At 34.6% G+C, this 26,957-nt stretch overlaps 1 pseudogene across 1 annotated transcript; it reads right to left on the bottom strand.

Moving 5' to 3' along the window:
• Positions 1–3,652: 3,652 nt before the first annotated feature.
• On the bottom strand, positions 3,653–26,067 carry LOC143577997 (serine/threonine-protein kinase BSK2-like; annotated as a pseudogene). Its single transcript, XR_013143198.1, has 11 exons — positions 25,951–26,067; positions 25,472–25,834; positions 8,135–8,192; positions 7,809–8,044; positions 6,783–6,918; positions 6,558–6,691; positions 6,183–6,464; positions 5,808–5,996; positions 5,097–5,255; positions 4,096–4,209; positions 3,653–4,021 (listed from the first exon to the last, which is right to left on the bottom strand). The product of XR_013143198.1 is annotated as a serine/threonine-protein kinase BSK2-like (transcript).
• Between the last annotated feature and the right edge of the window lie 890 nt (positions 26,068–26,957).

Here is a 26,957-nt window from a genome sequence, read left to right as displayed (position 1 = left end):
GTCAATTCACTTGGTCGTGGGGACATAAAGCATGCATAGTTTCAAATGTAGGGACTCTCCTTGTAATGGCTGAAATTTGAATGCAACCTACACTTAAAACAGTTAAACTTAGCTAGTATTTTTTTTATAGTTCTGGTACCATAACAAACATGAAAGCAGTGGCGAAGCTTGGGTTTCGCCATGGCGTGACTGAAGTCACGGACCAAAAAATTTTTGGGTCGGGGATTCGGTTCGTGTCGGTGGTTCAGTTCTGGTCGGATCAAATAATATGACATCCACATATATAATTTTTTTTTCATTCATTCAAATAAGTTAAGTTAGAGTAAAATCTCATCATACAATACCTATTACAAGTTTAATTGACTAATTTCCCTAAATCCCCAATTGACAATTACAAACCCTAATTTTATAATAATTGATTTAACAACACAATAACACAAAGGAAGAGCAGATAAAGTATTACCTTGCGGTGGTGGATGAGCGGGGATGAGCGGCGGCGGTGGATGAGCGGGGAAGGCGGTGGGGCGGTGGGCGGTGGCGATTGGCGAACTCAGACAGAACAGAAGGCAGAAGGGAGTAGCAGGTGAGGCCGATCCTTTTGTTAAAATTCCCGTTTGTTTTTTGTTTTTTCTTTAAAGTTATATTATCTAACAATTTACAACAAGCCCCTTCAAGTTTGAGTGCTATTAAAAACTAAGTTTTTTACAATTTTTATAGCATTTGTTTATAAAAACCGTGAGGTTTTATAAAAAAATCAAACGATAGGGTTATATTTAAAAGAAAAAAACTTGGTGGTGACCGGTAGCTCTTTGGAAAATTAATTTGGCAGTGACCGCGCTTAATACTTATTAAAATTTTCGTGAAAAATCGCGAAATTTACCCTATTAACGGAGAAAACGGCAGTGACCGGGGCCACTCCCGGTCCCTCTAAAGCTGCACCCCTGCCTGAAAGAAACCGACCAAGTTTACACAGACTCGCGACCTTATTTAAACTCCATGACCAAATAACACTAGGGTTTTACCAATGTTCAAGTTTACCGACCAACCCCCCCCCCCCCCTCAAAATAAATAAATAAAAATTGGTCGTTGGTCTACCTCAATTTGTATATATTTTTTTTCGTATTTTAGTTCCGGTATCGTAATGTACGTAATCAAAACCGACCGAATTCGTGTCAAGTTACTGCCTCAATGCTCGGGACCACAACGCTTTGGGTTTTACCACCGCCTGGGTTTGACAACCAAATAAGCATCGTATTAAATATTATGTTTTCTTATATGTTAACTTAACGAATTAATTTTTTTGGGTTTTAACGCAGCCGATACTTATCGAATTCGTATCGACTCATCGTCGTAACGCTCAGTTTTTACCAGCGCCCATGTTTCAACACTGGGGTTTTGCAAGCTGCCCGGCGTAACGCGCCGGGTAGAAAAACTAGTTAATAATAATCACTGATGCCAATGCCACTCCTAGGTTTGATCCTTTGAATGTCATTTAGGGTTTAGGGTTTGAGGTTTGTGACAAAGTAATTTTCCCATTTAAAAAGAAGTCTACCAAAGACCAAGAAGTGGACAATTAGTATATCCCTTGTTCAGAGTTGCACAAATTAGGGTTATCTAATATCTGGGTTTAGATATGGAACCGAGTTTGAGTATGATCAGGTATCCAGAGAAATCGGGTAGGGTTCAGGTATGGGTATTGAGGAGAAAAACTCAACCCTATGTACCCGGGTAGAATATGATCGGATTCAGGTATAACTGGGCATGACTGGGTATTAATATCCCGGTTTTGAATTTGCAATTTTTATACAAATTTAAATTCGTTTAAAAATTAAATTTGCTTTGTTTTAAAAAACAATAAAAATGTACTACAAAAACCTTAAGTTCACTCCAGTATAAATTATTTACTTTATAATATGCATTTAACAAAAACATAAATATAAAAATTGCAAAGTAAACAAAATGCTATCGGGTATAAAAGTTATTGGTATCAGGGTATAGGGTATACCCGGGTATAAGGTATGACCGGTTGCAGGTATTTACGTGTACAAATTGGGTATGAATATTGAGCTCAAAATGTGTGCCCTATCCATACCCTACAGGTAGGGTTGGTTCCGGTTTCGGCCTTCGGGTATAAAATACCCAAGTAAAAAAAACCGGTTCCGGGTACAAGTTTGTTGGGCACCTCTATCCTTCTCTCTAACTCATATCTTTGCTTATCATAATTCATAGACAAACACAAAAACTGATAACCACCTCGTAAAATCGTCTGTAAATTGTAAGCTTCTGTAAAAATTATTATATATAACCTAACCTTTGAAAGGAATTTTTAATATAATTTCAGTTATAAAAACTTTCTTGTACATGTTTCACTTTTGTAAAAAAAAATTATAATCCTTTTGGTAACTATAACCTTTTTGGTAACTATAACCTTTTAAATCTTTTCATATACCTTATAGTTTTTTTCAGATTCTTAAACTGTTGTTTATAAAGCCTAATTTAGTATAAACTAATTTGGTTTGTATTTATCATTAAGCAAACACAAAAACTGATAATAAAGGTTTTTCTGAAGATCTACACCACCATAACGAACCACCAGTTACCTCCCTACTAACTAGGGGTGTTCAAAATCGGATATTCAGACTTTCGGACGTCCAAACTTCGGATTTCCAGAACATTCGAATAATGAACCGGATATCCGAAAATCTGAAAAAAAATAATTATAAAAAAAGTTTAAAAAACTACCTTCAAAAATATTTTGGATATCCGAAATATATGAAAAATTATTTGAAATATCCAAAAATTATCCGAAATATCTTAAAAATTGTCCGAAATATTTGAAAATCATCCAAAATATCCAAAAAATTGTCCGAAAGATCCAAAAACTATTCAAAAATTATAAACAATATTTATTATTTAATAATTAAAAATAATATTTCGGATAGTTCAGATATCTGAACTATCCGAAAATTTTCAAAATCACTATCCGAATCCGAAAATTCGGAATTCCGCGTATTTCGGATACGAATCGGATTCGGACCTACTACCAACACCATGAACCACCTCCTACCGCTAGGAGTTAACAAATAACAACCCGAAATCCTTCCACCAAAAAATCTACAAAATCAAACTCTTATCACCAACACAAAACACCACCTATCACTGGCACATCCAGCCACCATGACAATAGAGATTGAACTAGGGTTAGTAAATTAGTAATCAAGAAATCTAAAACCGGGCCGGGCTTAGGTCTGGCCACCCTACACCCGTCCGCCCTAAACAAAAGGCCTACGAACCCAACAACATGCAAGGTTCAGGCAAATGGGTCAGGTATCATCTGACAGTCTGACACTCTACCCGTCCCTATCTCATGAAATACTCTAAAACAAATCCTACAACCAAACACCGTCCCAATTTTTTTAAGTTTTAAGCTTGCATGCTTTTATTATGATGGTTCTTTAAAAACCATAAATATATACTACTAAAAGAAACATAACTATATAACTACAATAAATCATAACTAATATATTTAAATCCTATATGAAAATATATGTGAAATTTTCCTATAAGAAAAGTATCATAAGTGTGACTGCTAAAAAGTTTAAAAATACTCAAAAAGAAAAAGATTAAAGCATATTACCTCAACTCGTATGGTAGATTTTTCAGCAACTTAGAAGTGATTTATACATCACTAATATCGAAAACTGTAGTTTACAACACAAGGGTAAAACAGTAATTTCATTAGCATTACCTCATAATCAACCCTTGATCACATATTACGCCAGCTGTTTTGCCTCTTCGCCTCATAAGATGACCCGTCATTAAGCATATCTTGAGCATCGGTTTCCATTCCAAGTTTTGAGAGAGCTAAAGCCTGCATGTAAAAAGCAGTTGGCCACTCTGGCAAACATACTTGTGCTTGCATGGCATCCCTTAATGCCGGTTCCGGTTGTTCGATCATTAAATAAGACAGGGCCCGCCTCACGAAGATAGTACCCGATGGGACCGACATCATTGAAACCAACTGCAGTTTTAAACAATGATTTGAGTAAAAACTAAATACTATGAACTTTATGAGACGTGAACAAATAAAGTTACCTTTGAATAATATTCAACCGCGCCATTGAAATCTTTGTCTCTAAATGCGATATCTCCAAACTTTTTTGTGTTTAGCATATCTTGCACTTGCTGAGTCCATTCTTGAAATGATAGCTTCATAAGGTCAAAACCAATGCAACAAACAACCATAACAATTATTAATAAAAAAGTGGAAAACTTAGGCAATTAGGCTCGTAAACGAACCGAACATTCAGTGAACTCTTCATGAACCGTTAGTCCGTTAGGTGGGAAGTTCATTTATGTTTATCTATCAAATGAATGAACATGAACAAAATTTTTGTTCATTTAGTTAAACGAACGAACATGAACACATGTCTTGATCGTTCATTTATGTTCATGAACAATCATTTAGTTCATTCATTTATTTTTGTTTACTTGTTTGATGTTTCATTTAGAAATTCACATAAAATATTTAGGACCGTTACAATTTAGTCTAGTTTTATAATTGTAATTGCAATTAATTTTTTAGGCCCAACAGATTCTTGTTTACTTTTAATTGGTGTTCGTTAAGTTATGTTCTTTCCTCTATCTTTAGCTATGTTTGTTCGTTTACGTTCGTGAACCATTTGTTTATACTATTTAACAAATGAGCATTAACGAAGACGAAGACACACGTTTTCTTAATGAACGAACAGGTACAAGAAAACCCCATTTGGTTAATTGATAGTGTTCGGTCACATGTTCTGTTAATGTTAAACGAATGAACACGAACATGCTCCTTCAGGTATGTTCGTCAGTTTACATTTGTGAACAATTCGTTTATACGACTAATGAACGAATATAAACGACCGTGAAGTCGTGACACACTCATTTTCTTAATGAACAAACACGAACAAGAAAATCATGTTCAGTATTTTGTTCATGTTCGATCATTTGTTAGGTTAAAATTAAACAAATGAAAATGAACATGCTCCATTCGTGTCTGTTCAGTTCGTTTACAGGCCTATGTAGAATACAGAAAAAAAAGGTGTAACTATTACCTCGTTTTCAGCACCCTCTTCGTCTCTATATCCAGTTTTTAACAAAATGTCGTGTACTGCAGTAAGGTCCATTCGTGCACATGCTTTACCAAGAGGAGAAAGCAAAGTTGGGACAGCCACTGGGGTTTTTGTCAGGCCCATTAACACATGGGATGCAACCTGTTGATGTAAATGACCACCAAAACAACTTCAATTAGGGTAACATATGCTAAACATACATACACAAAAGTTGCAAAATGTCAAACCGGTTAGATTAAAAAAGTCAACAGGTTAGGATTGAAACAACTCGAGCCGGGGGTCTCACCGGAAGCAGCCTCTCTATCCCTATGGGATAGAGGTAAGACTGTCTACATCTTACCCTCCTCAGACCCTACCATTGCATTGCTATTGGTGGGATATACTGAGTACGATGATGATGATGATGATGTAACTAGGGATGTCAATCGCGACGGGTTGGTTAGTTGACAGGTTGTGGGTTGAGTTGTTCTACCCGAATACGACCCACATGTTTATTTGTGTGAAAACACTAACCCTAACCGACGCACACTTAAAAATTATGTAACACGAACAAATCTCATTTATCTAAACGTGTTAATCGAGCTAGTGTATTGTAAAAAAATGGGTCAAATGGGTTAGTAGGTCAACCTGGGGTTAAACAGGTCAACCCAAACACGGCCTGTTTTTTAAAAGAAAAAAGAGAAATGTTTTCACCTCTTTCTGCTTTTGAAGGGGTGCGACTGCTGTAAGAAGAGACTTGACATCTGGACGATCTCGGCCCTCGTATTGAAGACACTTTGAAGCTAGTTCAATCATCACGGTTGCATCCTCATCAGCATATTGTCCTTCCAAGGATGAATCCATCAGCAACAAAACGTTTTTTCCTCGTATTAAATCCAATGCCTGAAAAGAAACAGTAAAAACACCTCAGCATATATTTTGTACCAAAGAAAGCACAGACACGTATTATAACTGCAAACTATAACATTCGCGTTTTACATCAAATAGCAGGAATATCAACAGCCAAAAGTCACTAAAGAAAAATATACACAAATTAAAGATTAGGAATATAAGAAAAATGTATATTACATGGCTCGGAGGGATATGCTTCCCGCTCAAAAGATCAAGCAGGACAGTCCCATAACTATAAACCACACTCTCGGGAATTACTCTACCTGCAATAGGTTTAGCATGTGAGCACAAAATATATATAGTAATATAAAAAAATGTAAGTTATTTGTGATTTTAAATTGACTAGAGTATACCCGTGCGCAAAAACTCGGGAGGAGTGTAAGCAAGATTAGTGCTATAACTTTTCCCGTCTCGACTATTTTTCATCAAACCAAAACTAGATAATCGCGGGTCACCATCCTAATGCACAAAATTAATGAGAAAAAAGTATATTTAAAGAAACACAGTATGAATATTACAATTCTTTATATTAGACTTACTACTAACATGTACCTCGTCAAAGAGAACCCTGTAGGCATTCAAATCATGATATATTTTCCGATTTTCAGCATTGCAATACTCGAGTGCTTGTGCAATATGGTATGCAACTCGAACACGCATTTCCCAAGGTAACGGCTGTTTATCCCCTGTACAAAAGTCACAACTTATTAAACAAAAATCGCATAAATCATGCATAATTATATGCAAATACAAGAAACAAGCGACTTGAAATCATACAATGAAATAGATGCTTCGAGAGCGTGTCATTGGGCATATATTCAGCCACTAAAAGACGCTCGTCTCCCTCAGCACAACAGCCGATTAAATTAACTAATCTATTATGCCGAACCTTTCCAACTCCAGCAGCTTCTGCCTAAAAGACAGCATAATAATAATTCACATAGCATATAAAAAATATAGACCATGAAATCAAAAAACCTTTAAGTAAGTAAATCAACTCAATATATAACATGGAAGAAAGAAAGACAGCTAACTTAGCAATCTCTAAAATAATCAATAACAAATATTAATTTAACAAACCTACAGGTAGGTGGAATGTGCCTATCAGTCAAAATAATCCTTAACATACTCAAGATGTCAAGACACTTCAAAAGTCAAAATAGCAAGTTCTTAGGTCAAATTTAAAGTAAAAATATTCAATTATAGTTAATTAAACCTCTTTCATTAGCTTAATTACGGTTAAAATAAGCATAGTTAGAAAGGGTTGTCCTAACCTAAAGCCACCTAATATCCCTAAAGTAGCAACTTTCCAAGTGAATCTAACTTACTCTTTTCAAATAAATCATCACATCACTTTCCTCAAACATCTTTTCCTATGTAAATTCATACAATTTTTATTTAAAAAAAAACAAACACAAAAAAACAATCTCTAATTTGCATACACAACAATATGTATAAATTCATATACAATTCGTTGATTAATTATATATTTAGAGCATGTTTGGGATTGAGTTTGAAAAATGCTTATTGGCTTATTGGTGTTTTCAAAAAGCCAATAAGTTATAATGTGTTTGGCAATCACAACAATCTTTTTTATTTTAGCTTTTTTGAAAGCGTTAAAAAGCATTCAAATCCGGGCCCCTCAAAATGTCTTTTTGAAAAAGCTAATAAGCCAATAAGCATTTTTCAAGCCCAATCCCAAACATGCTCTTATACAATACACTAGGGGGTGTGCACGAAAAGGAAAAAAACAAACTGAATTAGAAACCGCACAAAACCGAAAAAACGGATTTGTTGAACTACCACGAATTGCTGCGGGTCGGGCCAGGAGAGCTTGGAGAAGCGTTTAATCGCAACGACTTTATTACTAGTGCGAAGCTTTCCTCTAAAGACAACATTTGGGGCTTTGTCTCCGCTCTCGGAAACAATGAGGTCGGTACTAAAGCCGTTGGTGGCCGCGCGAAGCTCGTTAAGCTCAAACTCTTTAAATGCAGGGACAGGGAGAGTGGATTGATGATCCACCTGCTGTTCTCCATCGCCTTAATAATAACAAATATTCAACAACTAATAATGTTAACTGATAATATTAATTAGTGAATGAATTAATAGGAAATGGTAAACTGACTTACTCGGATCTGGTTTGGATTGAGGGAGTTGATCAGGGGATTGGACATTGGCGGTTTTGGACTGGAGACAGCCCATTGGAAATTTAAATTATTATTTCTTTTACATGAATTTGAAGTGATGATGATGATGAATGAAAACCCAAACCCTGGAGAGAGAGAGAGAGAGAGAGAGTATTTAATAATAATAATAATAATAATAATTATACAAGTGGAGAGAGAGAGAGAGAGAGAGAGAGAGGTATGTGTATGATTGGGGGAGATGGAAGGAGAAGGCACATCACATGATAAGTTGATGATCTGAGCACGTGACCAGCACGCACGGGGTCAACTTTTTGTTGACTTATAGTGTGTAAGAAAATCATGATTGACATTTTTGGTGTTTTTAGGTCTTGGAGTGTATTTAACTTCTTAAAAGGTCAATGTTCTGTTGTGGCCCGTAAAGGGGCGATTTGGGGATGGAACATATCGGATGGACGTCTTGGAGGGGCGATTTGGGTTGGGACGGTGGGAGGAAGAAGGGGTGACATGGAGGATGGAGGTGGACCACCCTACTTTTTACACACACACACACTCTCTCTCTCTCTCTCTCTCTCTCTCTCATACACACACATACATACATGGTAGGCACGGTAAATGAGCTTTAAACCACAATGAGGAGTTATGGAGAGGGGTTTCGATGCTTCGTTTCTTACGTGGCGATGACGTGAAGGGACGACAAAGCCCCTCCATAGAGGATGATCTAAGAGTATAGGTGAGAAAAAAAACAGTTAATTGATACGATTCGAAAGTCAAACCGAAGTTGAACTGGTTTGAAATCAATTATGTAGAAACCGGTTTGTAGACCTCTAGCTAAGAACACTTATGTCAGACTCCAAAGCCCAATGTCTGAATACATGTGGTAAGGGACGGACGGATGATGCAGCAAACACACCGACGTGGAGGCAATTGAAAAGATGCAGGTCTATCTATGCAGCGCTGCAACATACAAGAAAATTGGGCCCCTCCACTAACGGCCAAATTTTGGGTATGGAATTAATATTGACATCTTATTTTTTAACGACTTTGATAAATGTGTTTCATATCTTAGACTAAAAGTCTTGGGTTCGTAATTGTTTAAAATAAGAATCTTAATACGGTGTTCTTTCGTGATCATCCCTCGGCTATCTATATTACCACTAAAATCTTGAGTTTCTAGTCGGCCTCCTCAAGCTTGGTGATATAATAGAATCAAGTGTTTTTGGTACTTTCGGCAGCCTCTAAAGTCAAAACACTAACATTTTTTATACTTTCTCGTGTGGTTTTGACTCGTTTTCAACTTCTATCGTGACATACTTTTGCATCATAACCCCGTAAGTATACAAAGCATATAATGTTAAATAATCGTTCATACTATCATATTTCATCATCAAATGCAAATGCTTACACGTATACCTTTAGTCCTTTACATTCAAATTGAATGTTTATACACCGTATTAACCACCTTATGCTTAACACCTGCTATGTTTCACTCGTTCTTTATCTTAAGCACGCTTTTAAATTTTATCGATTTCAATTGAAGGTTAGGTTTCAAGTAGTATTCTTCTTACATCAAGAACACTCCTTGATTAACACCCACCATGTTTCACCCACGACAACGCCAATTTACACCATATACATGCCTCACAAGTAAGGATGGCAAAAACAAACCCAAATGGGTTGTTTTGGGTCAATTTGGATAACTTTTAAAATTAAAATGGGTCAGGATGGATCAAAAGAATTTTGCAAGAAGGTCAAGATGGGTTGAGAAAATGCTAGTGACTTTTGGTTTAAGGTTAGAATGGGTTTGTTTATGAGTTAGAATAGACTAAGACAAGCTTTATCCAATTTTATTTCAAACAAAGCCACTGAACTGAATAGAAACCAAGAAATCGAAACCGAACATATACCGAAACTGACCAAAATGAAAAAAAAAAAAAAGCAAAACCGAAGCGAAAAACTGAAAAAACCGAACCTGAACCGAGACAACCGTTTTTTTAATGAACGAGAAAGACAGAGGAAACATTTTAGTTATTTTACTTTTTGCATTTTCGATTTATATTTTGAGTTATTATTTTTTTTATTAATTTATTGAATATTTTTTTGAGGGGTTTTTGAAACACTTTGTCTTTTAACCTTTACTTAGTTCAAGATAGGGTAACTTTACCCATCTTGACCCATATCCATCATAAACCGAATAAAACCGAGAAATCAAAACCGAACAAAACCTAAAAACATTGAAACCGAATAGATACTGAAACGAAAAAAAAGCAAAAATGAACAGAAAAAACCGAATCTGAACCGAGATAAAACCGAGTTTTTTTTAATGAACGAGGACGATGGGGGAGACATTTTAGTTTTTTTTTTTTTTTTTTTGAGTTATTATATTTTTATTAAATTTTTTAAATATTTTTTGAGGGGTTTTTGAAACCCTTTACATTTTAACATTTACTTGGGCCAAGATGGATTAACTTTACCCGTTGACGGGCGACCCGTAGGAAAGCAACTAAGTGATATAAAAGATATAATTACGCTTACGGGATTAAGTTAATTCCATGGAATTAGTTGACTACGGTTGCTCGTGTGTTTGCAGGTTTAAGGAGCTAGAGAGCGGTGTTACGAGAACACGGGCGAAAACGGTGAAGGGAACAGAGCTGGAACGCGAGAGATACGAAGAAATCAAGTCGCGGAAATGAGCTCCACTGTGGGCCACGGTCTGAACCGTGGACCACGGTCCACCTGGTGCAAAAACTTCAGAGTCCACCGTACCGTGGAGAAGAAGGCAACCGTGGAGGCGACCGTGGCCCACGGTCGTGCTGGTAGACCTGCTGACTTTTGGTCAACCGTAGCCCATGGTCTACACTGTGTCCCACGGTCCTGGGCGGAGACAAAGTTGCATGTCTTTTAATAGGCCGTTTGAGAGTGTCTTTTGGACTACCTTTTCACCTTGGCCGGCCTAGAGGCGATTTTGGAGAACAAAAACATTATTTTGGGTCTTGTATTGATTTGTTTTATGTCTTGGATGGTGGTAAACAAGTTACTTGATGCAAAGATGATCTCCCGAACCATGAGTGGCTAGTTACTTCGATATTTCTCTCGGGATGTAAGGTTATTTGCAAAACACTTTTGTTCTTGTTCTTGAACTTGGATTGATTATCTAAATGCTATGTTAGTATAATCTTGTGCTTGTGTGATTGTTTGTAGCTTGTCCATATTGTTTCCATCTAGCTTTTAGCCATTTGTTCTTGGTGTCGTTGGCAATCGAGATTGAGTGGAAAGAACTACGGAGAATAGTATTGATTGATTGATTAAGTAGTAACCTCGCATTCTAGAAATTCGAGTACTTAGTGCTTGATTAATCACAACAATTGCATACACACAAAACCGAGATATTACGGTTTATCTATTAAGCGTTAACAAAAGTGTTGAATAATAACCCGAACCCCGAGAGGAATACTTGTTTAATTATTCGTTTACAACTTTCATTTAGTTTAATTTAGTATTAAAAATCAAATCAAAACCAACTTGGAAATTACTTTGTGTCATTTACATTTATCTTAGTTTAATCGTTAAGCTACTTGGTTAACACATTTTCCATAAACTCTTCGTGTTCGATACCCACTTACTGCTATCTAATTTAGTTGTATTTGGTTTAAGTTTGCGTGAGCCTTCGACCTCACGTTACCCGTCTTGACCCATACCCATCCTAACCCTCTATTTTAAAAACTCATCCTGGCCCATACCCATCCTGACCCAAACCCATTATAACACATCACACAAATCCAACGAGCTAAGTGTCATTTTAGTAACTGTGGTTTATTCAATTACACAACTTTAGTACTGTCTTTGAATTTATTGCAAACGGTCACCTCACTTTTCTAAAACTTACAATTGTAGTACTTTTTTCTAACCCCCGTTTATTTTGTCCGTTAAGTGAGGTGCAAATTAGTAATTCCGAATATTTTATTTATTTTATCTTTTAGCTAAGTGTCATTTTCATACATGTTGTTTGTTCAATTACGCAATTTTAGTACTTTTTTTTGAATTTATTGCAACTAGATACTTTGATTAGTTTTTGACAGACAGACAAACTAAGAGAGGCATTACATTTTACAATTAAAAGATCATTTCTAACCCTAAAATGAACAGATCAACCCCCCTCACTGCGCTCATTGATCCTTTAAACCCTAACCATTGTTCATCTTCAAGTTCAATGAATTACGATATGTTGTTTTGTCTATGTGGTTCGTCAACCATCATTCATCTACAAGTTCAATTGATGTTATACTAAGAGGTGCAAAGTTGTGTGATTGTTATTTGGTTTGATCCTCTGATGTGTTAAAGAGCTACTATTATCATACCCCAACTTTTAGAAAAAAAAATCAATGCAAATAAAGAAAATGCAAGAAAAATGGCTAAGATGAACTTGGATCTTGAGCTACTAGAAGTAAATAGGCAATCAAGAACAAAAGATTAAAAAATATGTTATACATTTCATGGCTGTTTTTCATCCTCTATCATGTATTTAGTTATCTTTTAATTATAATATGTAATATGTAATGTCTCTTTTGGTTTGTCTATCTATCCAAAACTAATCAAAGTATCAAGTTGTAATAAATTCAAAAAAAATGTATTAAAGTTACATAATTGAACAAACCACAAGTATAAAAACGACACTTAGCTCAAATGAGAAAATAAATATAATAATCAAAATTACTAATTTACCCTTGCCTTAACTAAAAAAATAGACGGGGTTAGAAAAAAGTACTAAAATTGCAAGTTTAGAAAAGTGAGGTAGCCATTTGCAATAAATTTAAAGACGGTACTAAAATTGCTGAATTGGACAAACCACCAGTACTAAAATGACACTTAACTCCAAATCCAACCCAACCACTCATATTGTCACCTCTGCTTACAAGGTGAGAACATGTCATCTAAGTCAAAACAAGACATGTTTCACCAATCTATTATGTTAACACCATGCAAATTACCCTACACAAAGAATACTACGTTCTTTCAAGTTTCAAGTCTTACCAAATAAGATCTTATACGATTAATATCACGTAATATTGGTGTTTGAGAGTGGTACGAACCAGGAACTCGCCTTCAGGTTTTGATATTTTTTCTTTAAGACCTTGACTTCTTGAAAAGGCAAACAAGATCAAATAAAACTCAAATATTGTGTTAGTCAGCATAACGAACCTGTCACAATGTCCAGCTTTGTTAATTTACCCGGATCATGCTCAAGCTTAGACAAGCCCGAACTTAGTTGGACTCAATTACACCCCTACTAACACTTAAAACAATTTTATTATTATTATTTTTTTTGACTATACTGACCTGAAACTGCTAAATTAAGTTGGTGCATTTACCGGTTTTGTTTGTACGGACCAAACATGTGTAGTTTTTTTATTGCTTAAAAGAACTTAGATTTTTATTTAAGCCACTAGACAAATATTCTGATTGGTATCAACTCACTAGGTACCAAAAAGGGTTGGACAATATTCCCATTGGTAACCAAATGACCACGCCACCTATCCCGACTATCCTTTTCTCCACACCGTCCACACTAATAATATTATATTAATTATCAAATAAATATCTTCTATTTATTTACACACATGCTATACGTGTAACTCTTAACCAACATTATTTTTGTACAAGTTACAAGTTTCCACTTTCCACAAAAAGTAGCAGCACACAAAAGGTACCACCTATTACTTTTCCTACTGAACTGTTTTTGATTAATTGGCATTGTATGAGATCAATTTAGGTTTATTGTCTGTAATTTTGTAGTTAGGGTGGATACATGAGTCATTTGGGTTGTGTTTGATCTATAACACAAAAAGGAAGTTCTTTAAACTGTAATGAAATGCATTACACTTAATGAGTGCTTTGTTAAAGAAAGTTAAATCATTTTTCTAGTGATACAATTTTTTTGTAATCATATCGAGCATGTTAGTCACAATCTTAAACTCAAATTGGTCAATTTTGACCGTAAAATTATCCTTGATGGATTCGAATTCATTTTGACTCGTGACCCAGCCTGTTTATTTTACCACCTCTAACTAAAATTGTGTGAAGCCGCCCTATGGACTTTGATGCTCTTAACAAATGTGTGTTAGTCTCGTTATGCTCTTGTTTGCTCATATTCATATAATATATTAGGATGATGAAGTTGATCCTTCAAATGTTTTCACGGTTCGAAGCCTAAAAGGCTTTTGAATGGAATAGTTGGACTCCAATTAAGGTGGGTTTTAGCTTGGAGAGCGGTAATTAATAGGCTGCCGACGTCTGACGCTGTAGCGAGGAGAAACATTCTGGTAAGATCAATCGTTTGTCCGAATTGCGAAAGGGAGGATGAATTGGTTGACCATATTTTTATCTCGTGTGGGTTGTGTGGTGTTTGATTTCTCAATGGTGCAAGGTTCCCTCAATTTACGCTTTTAGAGTCAAGGACTTGGTTGGCTTACACAAGTACGTGGGGCTTCCGAAAGACAAAGCAAAAGCTTTCCATGTGATTTGTTTGATCAGGATATGGTGTATTTGGAAGAAATGCAACGCTCTAGTCCACAGAGGCTCTCCAGTGCAGCTCCAAAGTTTGGTGGAAGATAAAATCGCTTGGCTACTTCTAGATTAAAAATCGGTCCAAGAAGTTTGGGTTGACTTGGGGAAGATTGGTGTAGTTTTTGGTTGTAATAGGCGTTTTGTATTCGTGTTTTGGTGGTTTTTGGTTCGGCTTGGGCCTATCCAGCTGTGTGTCGATTGTTGGTGTTTGTATATGGCGGTTCTAACACCTTGCTAGTGTTTTAATTTTAAGTTTTTTGTTGGTCGTTCAAAAAAAAGTATTCAGCTTATTAGAAACTCTTATTTATTCTGAGAAACTTATCAACCAAATTTCGTAAGAATCAGATCAGAATAGATACCCTTTTAAGAGACAAAAACCTTATATTCAAGATTCTTATTTTCTAGCAACTTGGGTCTATACTAGACTTAATGTAGATGCTATGAAGTTTTCATAACACAAAATGTGGTTTATCAAAACATAACGAGTATTTCTTTACTTTCTGGTGCGTAAATGTCGTCCTTGAACCGACACATTCAAATTGTGAAGTTTGATTATTCAAATAATTAATGATCAAAACCTTGTAAATTTTAGTATGAGGATCTGATGTAAAAACAAACTTCTAAAGATTTGGAGCCTGCTTGGTATAAGATAATGGAATGAATAAGAGAATTGAATGAACGCGTTAATGGAATAGACAAAGGAATGAAATTTATCATTATCATTCCATTATCTTGTTAACTTGTTTGGTTACCATATAGGAATAAAATTAATTATTACTTTATATTATTTTGTTTAAATAGTAAAGTACACATACATACTATTTTCATCAATTAATATTAATAGATGAGAAATAACATAACAATGATATAATAATATAAATAAAATTATAATTATAATATAATAATTATAATAATAATAATAATAATAGTTATGTACTTATATTATAATAGAAAAATAACATCGATAACAAAATAATAATTATAATAATGATAATAGTGATATTGTAATAGACAAAATAATATTGATAATAGCATAATAAATATAATATTTATTATTATTATTATTGATGACTTTTTTTCATTTCATTCCTTAAAGGAATGAAAAAATAACACATTCTCTAAAGGAATGAAAAAACTATATATAAAAGGAATTGCATTCTCTTGAAATGATTCATTTTATTGATATATGATAACCAAACATGTTTAATTCCATTCATTTAGAATGATCTATTTAATTCCAACCATCATTCATTTATACCAAACACTATCTTGGTCTATCATAAAAAGCAAATCAACATTTTGGAATACACGAATTCAGAAAACTAGCATTAATTGTCATCAACATTTTCCTAACACGCCTACTTCATCCTCATCCAGGCATTGTAAACAACAACACTTTTAACGTTCATCTTAGAAGTAACTACTAGGTCTCATTAAAAATCCAATGAACACATCAACCAAAACAAGGTCACCAAAACAATAGCAAAACCGTGAATTCAAAAATGACAAACCAAATATTTAAAATTGCTGCAGCAGCAAGCCTTCATCTATCTCTGCTCCAATTTTCTTAAACACATCAGCGAGGAGCTTGATAGACGAATACAGGTCCTCCTTGAACGTCTTTGATGCAGTCCCCTTGTGACCCTCCTTTGGTAAATGTTGACAAAGCATCCGACTTGCACACCTTTTGCATAAGCTTCACATGCCTTCATGATATCAGCAGCACGAATGCGAAATGACCAACCGCAAAATCTTCAAAGTTCTGCAAGGACGCATCGTTTACTAAACAAGTAGGAAAAAAAAACAAAAAGGCGAAAAATTCAAAAAACTTGTCTTGGGTGGTTTGTTCATGACAGCCACCATTGTTCTCACTGACTTTACAAAAACGTTCTCATTGTAAAGCAGCAGATGAATACCATCAAACATGCTAGGGTCACAATATTCAACCTCGTTTAATAAGTGATTAGCATTAAATAGACTATTTAAAAAAAAACCATAAAATCCAGCATGGTTGATTTTCCCGGCAGCCATGGACCTCATCGACTAGCACGCCGTTGTTTCTCTTCGGAAGGCGCAAGCACACTGATGCATCGACACCCAAAATAGGATTTATCTTAAGGCCCACGCTATGATAGAGCACACACTGAAAAAGATGTAAAATGGTCACTGAATAAGTTAACCCGCACATGCACATAACACACACACACATATATATATATATACATATATGCACACTCATACATAGTCAAGTCAAGTAGATAAAAGGCAAAAAAGAAGATTGACATACGGGCGGGGTATTACGGTAGGCGCTTTGGAAACAGACATCAAAGAAAAACAGGCCATCATGATACAGCGTCTCCTTCAGTCCAATTATCACTAACTGTTATAAGATCCACTCTCCTTCATAAGTCCTCACAACTATCTTTTCTATAACCCAATTAAATAAGACAAGATAAAATATAAACAAAAAAAAAATGGGCAACATCTATATTCCTTCCCCTTTCTAACATACTAGGCAATTGTTTCTTCACATCATCCAATTCTTTCTTTCATCTTTGCATCCCAGCCTTCTGGTCCCTGAAACATCATGCTGATATCAGATATCACACGCACTACAAAAAAAAGTGATCATTAAAGAATAAACTTTCAATGACTGATATATCAGTCTCAGATACACAATATCGCAGACTGATTTATCAGTCACTGATATTATTGGGGACTGATTTTTTTATGTTAAACATTGGTGACTAATAATCAGTCGCTAATATTGTAGCTACTTATTTGAGACTGAATTTCAGTTACAAATATGTCTAGGCAATATAAAGTTTTGTAGGGCAGCTTATTGACGACTGAATTTCACTCTCTAGTACGTCATGAAAAATGGGGCAGATGCATGGCGACTGATAATCAGTCTCTAACACAGAATAATGTATTAGGGACTGAAAATTAATTCTTAATATTATCAAAACGGGTTAAATTGGGGACTGATATTCAGTTCTGAACGCCTTTTGCATATGAAAGGATCAATGACTAATTTTTAGTCTCTAAATATTTTACACAAGCTCTACTATTTTTCAATCGTTAAATAACCTATTTCGAAAGCGATATTTTATCTCCTAAGAGTTTTGTATATGAAATAAGTAGGGACTGATATTCAGTCGCAGATAATTTTACCATTTTAATGAAATATATTAGAGACTGAAAAATAGATTTAATAGTTTTGTAAAACTCCATATCTGTGACCACTTTAGTAGTTTCAATTATATAGTATATGGGACTTGTGTATTAGTTGCAATGGGCACATGGAACTAATTATTACGTGAGGTATGTTAATGACTGATGTTGAGTCTATATTTAAAAAGGAACATATTGGAGCGTGAAAATTATTTCTTAATATTTCTAAAAAAGATTGAATTAAGGATTGATAATCATTATATGAAATGTTTTGTATGCTGAATAATGATTGTTTGAGTATTAATAATGATGATGGTTAATACGAGAAATTAGTGTTAATGCTTGTTAATATTAATTTGTATCAATTAGAGAAAATTGGGGTCCATTTGGGGCATTTAGAGCCAATCCTGATCAATGATGGTTAAGTCCTGTTGAAATTGATCAATGGTATCGACTATAGTTAGTTTTTGATCAACAATGGTTTATATACTCAATATTTTTCAATGAGGAACAATATTTGTTAGTGGAGTATCAAAGTGACCAATAGGAAATAAAGTATCAAAGACATGTGTGTCATATAGATTTTTATAGGGAAGTTATTGGCTACTAATTTTTAGCCTTTAATATCACCTCTCTTTAATAAATAATGGTGTTAATGTGTTGGAGACTAATCTTTAATCTCTAATTTAGAGGAAATATATTAGGGAATAAATTTTAGCCTTTGATATAAGCATGTCAAATTAGGGACTAATAGTTAGTATTCATTGTTTTTTGGTATATAAAATGATCAGTGACTTATTTTCAGTCTCTATTTATGTTAATGAAAATCTACTCGTTGATGAGAAGTATCAAAGGCTGGAAATCAGTCTCAAATATCTTATTTGCAACCTTATTCGGAAGTAATATTTAGTCTACAAAGTGTTTTACAAAATGAAAGAACCACAGATTGATATTCAGTCTCCAATAGCTGAAATATGTTCTACCATTCAACCATTATAACGAAATATATTATAGACTCAAAATCAGCCCTCACTGTCAAGTTCTAATTTTTAAAGTACTAATATTAAAAAAAGTTCAATATTTTAATTTCATGTTAACAAGTCATGTTCATGTAAACCCGTGACTTATGTGATCATGTATGCGTTCATGTTGACTTCTGTTTCTCGGTTAAACTATAAATACCATAACACGTACCGTAAAAGGATAACCAAATATGAAGCCTATAAGGGCCTACCTAATCTCAAGAGTCGTTATATTGCGACTCTTGTAACATAATACATGCATTATGAAATTATGACATGTATGAGCCAATATTGCTTATTACGACCTAACGTGACTTATTGCAACATTGATGATCACTTTAAGCCTTAACATGATCATATCAAGTCTTATTAGGCCACTGATAACTGCTAGAAGGTTATAATAACTCTTTATGTCCAATATGGTTCATTAAAATATATCCGTGAAGCATTATAACTCATTGAGATATTATATAACTCATCAAAACCAAATCCAATACATTAAGTTCTGGTATGGTCTTCAGGCGGTAGGTTTTCTTTTGAATTGGTGGTGAGCCGGTCACCAGTGCTATATGTGATCATGGGTGTGAGTGTCCCTTTGCCAGTCGCTATACCTCGACAGCCGGGCTTTGTTGGTAGTTAAAAAATAATTTTAATTTACTTGTTTTAATTTTCTATATGTATTATTTCTCACCACACACACATTATGTTTTTCATTAAAATTAAATTATATTATCTTAATCCTTAAAAAAAAACCTACAGTTACATATATTTTTGAAAAAAATTGTTTCCCACCGGAGGCTAGCCACCACTCAATTTGATCCCCCTCTTTTAACCTATGTATCCTAAAATCTACACACCTCAAACCGTTCTACCCAATAGCATCCCAGTTATCCACAACCGAGTTTGAATTTGCTGTCAAAATACAATGGGAATAGAGAGACTCATCGGAGAGGGTTTATGTGGCGGGAACAAGGAGACTCGGCGACGACAGTGTGTGGTACACGGTAGCTAATTTGGGGATAGGCGGGACGAAATCTTTGGTTAGCAGGTTGATTCTTTTTCTATCTTTTATTAATTGTTAAAATCTTTGGTTGTTTTTGCTTATGTTGTTGAGTTAGCATCCCTTGAAAGGTTTGATGTTCACTAATTTGTTGTTACTTTGACTAATTACCTTTGTTAAGCAATAAAAATGAGAGAGATATCAGTTTAATATTTCATCACTTTAGTATATTCACCATGAATTTTGTTCTTTGGCCAACCAATGTTTCACTTTCAATTGATTTTGTTTTCCAAACAGGTCAAGGGCTGGGTGTTGTATAATTGTTGCACATCTGCTCTTCATTGGATGACTTGATTTTATAATGTGACAATCCTCGATTTCGGGTTAAATTGTATTTATTTTGTATTTGTTTTTATGTTGTAAACCGACCCGGTTTATATCCCGAACATTTCAAATATATAAAATATTGGATTTTATGTTACTAAAACATTCCCGCTTGTCTAATTTGAAAAACCCCTTTTACGGATTCGAAAACGGACTTAAAACGCTCAAGATACATCAAAAACGAACTTCCGGACGCGAACCGACGTGCTGACCAGCAGCAGATCAGCAGCAGACCAGCAGCCCATTTTTTTATTTTTTATTTTTTTGTGACTTGTCTTGACCCCTCTTGCATGCAAACCTTGATATCACACCCCATGCTTGACCCTTTCAACCTACTCTATATATACACCCCTATCCCCTTCATTAATCCTTGCTCATTCATCTCTTTCTCTTCCAATTCTCAAGCATTCAAAGGTGTTCTTCATATTTTTTTTGGCTAAAGTCAAACTGACCATAGTCTTACATTATAATCAACTTGTTAACACTTATTTATACTTGAAGATTGTTATACAACATATATATAATAGCACCCTTTGTACCTTCGGTGGGCATTTCTCCGGTCTCGATCGGTTAAGTGTCTGGCCCATAAGACAAAGCTACATGGAGGACTCGTAGTAGTCCTTGATTATATATATTTTCCGCATCTAACTATCAAACTAGTTATACTTGTTTAACTTCTGCTCATCTTAGTTTTATTTTACATTTTGAGTTCCATGGTTATGGGTTTGTAGAGACTAGCCTCGGTTATTCCGTAAATAGCTCCAAACCGGAAGCCGAACTCTTGTTTACTAGTTTGTTTAAATAGTTGTATAAACATGTTTTATGTAAGATTTGAGTTTCTAAAATCATTTTAATTAGTTCCATGGTTATGGGTTTGTAGAATCTAACCTCAGTCTTATCCCGAAACAAGATCCGAACCGAAAACCGAACTTTCGTTTAAAGACTTTGTTGTTGACTTTTTGTATGTAAAACTTTGGTATTATTATTTATAAATTATTTTACAAGTTCTATGATGTTTGGACATGTGGTAACCATTCTTGGCCTTATTCCAAGATAAAAAAAAACCGAACCAAACCGAACTAAACCAAGTTTACTCGCTTAAGACACACAAGTGTGTTTTTAACCATTAAAGCTTATATATTTCTTTAAAAATACTTTATAAACTGATTTTAATTATTTTCACAAAGTACTCGGAATGGCGAATCCAACTTGATCTTATAACAAAGTTTGGACCGACTAAACCGAACACTCGATTAACGGACGTTGTTAGTTCTAAAACAATAGAACTACATACTTGGTTAAGTCTCTTTAAGATTTATTGAGTTATCTCATACATTTATTATTTTGGGAAAGTTGACTTTGGGTTTGGTAAAGTCACCAAGACCCGAACCGACCACCCGAACACTCGTTAAAACCCGTTTTAGTATCTATATTATAAAGGGACTTGTTTTCTTGCATTTTTACCCACCTTATTACTTAACATAGGTTGAGTAAAATTAAGGGCTAGATACTTTAACCCGGTTTCGAGCAAACTTACATTTTTAAAGGACTATTATTATAATTTCTTAAATATTTACATTTTAAACCTTAAACTTTAAATTGTTTATATTTCTTATCATTTATTTTCATTTAAAGACTTCCAAGACAACTTTTCTAATACAAGACTTCTTCTCCTTTAGGCTTCGTTAGTTAAACTCATCGTTCCGGTTAATCTCCAAATCATCAAATCTTTCAAGTTTATTACTTGAATGTGAGTACTTTCATCCCCCGTTTTCACTCTTTTATATTTTCGGGGTGACATTGCAAACTTATTCAAATCCAAATGATTTATACTTGAGTCTTAAACCACAAACTTTATTGTATACTTCACTTAAATAAATGCTCGATTTGGTGATTATATGCTTATATGTTTAAGTGCTAATGCGTTTACCGCTTTTGGATGGTTGATTCATAAATCCGAGTATATCTGGCATCCCCTTATAGAAAGGTGTCGTTAATGTATACTTATTAACGATTTCATATAAAATCCGAATATATTTGGCATCCCCTTATAGAAAGGTGTCATTAATGTATTCTTATTAACGATTTCATTTATCTAAATTGTTGTTATTATTTATTGTTTTGTATACAAGTTGTGGAATTTCATATTATATATCTATTGTTCAAAAACTATGAAGTTGCTCACCAACCTTTGTGTTGACAAAATCTATTTATGCAATGTTACAGGTTTGACTTTAGGTTGACTCGAGGACTTGAAGAAAAAAAAACGTTATCGAGACTATTAGGATATTAGCAAAACGAACAATATATTATTTACTATGATTTGAATTTGGTTATTGTATGAACAAGTTATGTGACTCTTTGTGTTTTTATGAATTTAAATGAGTTGATTAAATATTGTCACTTAATAGTGTCGTGTGCGATGAACAATCGGTTGCGCCCCGACGTTTTCGTCATGGTCGGGGTGTGACATATAATGTTTGGTAATTTGCATCCAAATATGTTAGAATTTCTAATATGGCTAAAGCAGGTGGCAATGAACGAGCGTTTGGCTTAAGGCATTGAAACGTGCTAAGGAGCAAGCAGCTAGCGTGGGAAAAATCTTGATGAGGTTTCTCAATTTTCATTAATAATGCAATTCATTATCACCTGACTCTAAAATTCATAATTATAATCATCATTATCATGTAAATATTTTTATTTTACAGGTAGTTTGGCAAGCACTGGAGGTTCAACACTCTCGATTACAAAGATTAGAGAGGAATACCAAGTATGCTTTTATTCTTAGTTTTAGTTCACCAAAAGTCAGTGGCAAAGTTTTTGAATCCTATAATGCACACTCCCTTTCCACAAATTAGTTAAAAATGCCTATGAATGCATGGCCCAAGTTTAAGTGTCTCAAATAGTTGTATTACTTAATAAATGCATGTGCAATTTCACTTGTGTACATTTCTGGCAGCCCTGTGTGTATGGTTGCTTCGTTAACTGCTGTTATTTCTGCTGCTACTAACCACTGTAAGTTTTCTTTACTACTAAGTATATAATGTTTTGATAAACTGCATGCTTTTATTTGTTTATAGAAAAGGGATCTCCCTAGTGCAAAGTCTTTTGGTCATAGAAACAGATTTATTTAACTTGTAAAGTTTCTTTGCAAACTTATTAGGTTTTCAAGAAACGTACATGAACATTATACAAAATGATCTTCAAAAATATGTAAATGTTTCTTTGCAAACTTAATACTTTTTTATTTGTTCAATAAATAGTAATGAAATTCTTTAAAATAGAGTTCATCAAAAATTATGTTTTTGTTGCCTGGTATGACTGCATGATTAATTGTCCCATTTCTTGTGTTGACCAGGTTAGTAGTGATCTGGATATTGAACAATATTACTAATGATTCTTGGGTTACTGGAAAGTTTCATCAATCATCATGTGTATATATGTTATGTTTTTGTTATATTTATAACTGCTAATTTGTCTTATTTGTTATCATCTTATAGGATATACTTCTATTTGTTCGTGGAAACTACCACTCTTATCATTAAATGAGAGTTTAACTTGTGAAAGGAATTATTGTGATATTGGTGAGGATGATACCCCAACTTCGCACGGGTTGTTTTGGCAGCGAACCTCCAATCGTACAACTTTCTTCGAATTGGGCTTATTATAAAAATATTATAGTTTTTTTATGTATCTTTTGTCTATTTAGTTTATAAAGAATATTTGATGTGCTTACATTGTATATTAATATTTCATAATTTTTTATTAACAAATAATCTTATGCTGCATGATTTGGATATTTTGTGATTCTAAAAATTAAGTGAATTTGGGATAGATATTTTATTGGATACTAAAAGAGAATGTTATTAGATACTGACTTCTAATTTTTAACATGGTATTGAAGATTATTTTCCCGTCCTTGAAGAAATATATTAAGGACTAAAATTATATCGTATCAGAGACTGCTTTCTGGTCTTTAAATCATCTTATTAGAGACTGATTTGATAGAGTTACAAAGCTAACAAAATGTATTAGGGAATTACACTGTTTTTAAAGGACTGACATTCAGCCCCTAAAGGTATTAATAGGGATTGAAATATCACAGTATCCAAGACTGATTTATAGTCACTGAAGAAATGCTTTGAGGACTGAAATGGCGTGGCATCGTGTGACAGATTTAGGACTGAATATTTATGTGTCGAAGACTGGCTGTTAGTCCTTTTTGGTGTCATACAATGGGGACTGATTTTTAGTTACTAAAACCACTATTTAGAACTAGGCATCTGTTACTGGCCAGGGACTAGGGGTGTTCAAGAAATCCGAAAAAAAACCGAAACCCGAACCGAAACCAAAACCCGAATAATCCGATCCGAATTCTTATTCGGATATTCGGATCGGATCGTTTCGAATATCCGAATAACTAATTCGGATTCGGATCGGATTCGGATTTGGATTTCAAAAAATTCCGGATAGTTCGGATTATTCGGATATCCGAATAATCCGAATATATAACATGTTATTAGTGCATATAGCCAAGTTCATTAACATTTACCATAACTTTATAACCATAACTTCATTATTCGTTCAATCAACCTAACACACTATAGACAAAAATGTGGTCTTATACTCCCTAACACTACTTAACCTACTTGTTCTTGTAGTGTATTATTTTTATTTTCTAGTTTTTTATGTTTATTTAATAGAACTTAAGTTTGTATATATGTTATACGGATTATTCGGATAATTTCGGATTATCCGAATCCGATCCGATCTGAATCCATCCGAATTCAATTCGGATCGGATAGGAATGTCCCTAATTCGGATCAGATCGGATTTCGGATAGGGTTCCAAAATTTTCAAATCCGAACGATCCGAACCGAATAAACCTAATAACCCGTTATCCGATCCGATGAACACCCCCACTGGGGACTGGCATATCAGTTTTTGATAACCATTAGATACTAATTTAGAAGTATTAGAGACTAATTTTTCAGCCCTAGATACTAATCTTTTTTGTAGTGGCGTATGTATTTTTATGAGACTGACGTGTAAGCCCGGTCCTAAGACGAACTTGAATCTAACTAGCGTTTTTGGATCTAACGTGATTTGGGTGCGCTCAGTCTCAATAAATATTGGTCTTACATGATGCAAGGTAAAAATGTGAGCACATACACTCACCTGCTTCACCACGTATGCTGAAAAGAGATGACTCGAATGGTCGAACACAGTATCCAACTTCTTGAACTTTTCATACCTTGACATAACACCTTCTAACTCAAGCGATGGCACCACTGGTCTCTCTTTAGCATCAAAGAGTAAGATATCTCCCAGAGAGAAAAGGCCCTTAGGTAACTTCTTGTAACGCTCCAACATATCTTCATAAAACAACTTCAACTGGTCTTTCGGGTCGCCTTGAGATTGTCCCTTGTCGAGTAGGGATACGGGTACGGATTCACCCTTAACCACGGACGTAAGGCTCATCACACATGTATGAATCGTCAACGTGCTGCAGGTAGTAATAATAATAGTAATAAAAATGAGCTAAAGCTTTAGACAAATATAATTTCAAATGTTGTGTATAAGATCAACTTTGGGCCAGTTTTCATTTTAGCTAATTAACAAACAATAGCTAGCACTTAGAATAAACGCTTACGTACCCTCCTCCTGTTGCTCAACGGGATCTTTTCATTATCCATAATCTCCACCAAACGCTGCATTGATTTGGAGATCTGTTCGACCGTGGATGCGATACGGTCGAGGGTCGTTTGTTCCATTATAGCTGGTACCAATATTTTTTAGTATGCGATATCTTTTTTTATTAGGATGTTGTACTTGTTGGAGTTGTTCCCATGTTCTTCAATCTTCCATTGGGGTACCTATGATTGGTTTATATGTATATAGTTGATGCTAGTAGCAGTTTGTATAATATCTGTTTGTATTCAACCAGAACTTTTATACTAAAAAATGTGATGGTGGTAATAGTTTTCATAAACAGTATAAACTTGCATACAAATAACAATCACTAGCATAGCATAACATAACAAAAACTAGGGCTGCAAACGAACCAAACTAAACCGGGCGTGACTTTTTTCGTGTTCGTCGGTTAAGCTTTTGTTGGACTGACGTTCATTAAGGAATTGAGTTTGTTCATGTCTGTTTGTTAAAACTATAAACGAACACTAACGGACACCATTAGACACAAACGGACGTAAGTGGTAGCAGTATAGTGGCGGCGGCGTAAGGTTAGAACTGATCTAGGGTTTAAACTTTTAACCTTACAATGGTTTATGTATGCGGGTAGAAAAACAAAAGAATAAAAATATTGATGCATGAACCTAAGCGAAAGGACATAAACTAACTAACTGGACCCACATAAACGGACGTAATTGGACAGACATAAATGAACACATTATTGAACGTTCACGAATACTATTGAAAGAACGCGATATCTTAAGCTTACCAAACGGATTTTTATGAAAAGCTCCACGCTCCATATACCGACCAAACCGACCAAACGATTACCAAAGAATTTAAAAACCAACAACATAAAAGACGCAACATAGGAAACAAAGAACAATCAATGTACCATACACAATTCTTTCAATTACTATAAAACTATAAATCCTAAACCGTACGTTTTGAACAATCTCAAGAAATCATTCAT

Source organism: Bidens hawaiensis, unplaced genomic scaffold (genome assembly GCF_021521415.1).
Source record: "Bidens hawaiensis isolate Kalapana, Puna unplaced genomic scaffold, B.hawaiensis_p1.1 tig00028991_1, whole genome shotgun sequence".
Classification (NCBI taxonomy): domain Eukaryota; kingdom Viridiplantae; phylum Streptophyta; class Magnoliopsida; order Asterales; family Asteraceae; genus Bidens; species Bidens hawaiensis.
The sequence above is the reverse complement of the archived record's forward strand: the minus strand, read 5'-3'. Positions and strand labels throughout refer to the sequence as shown.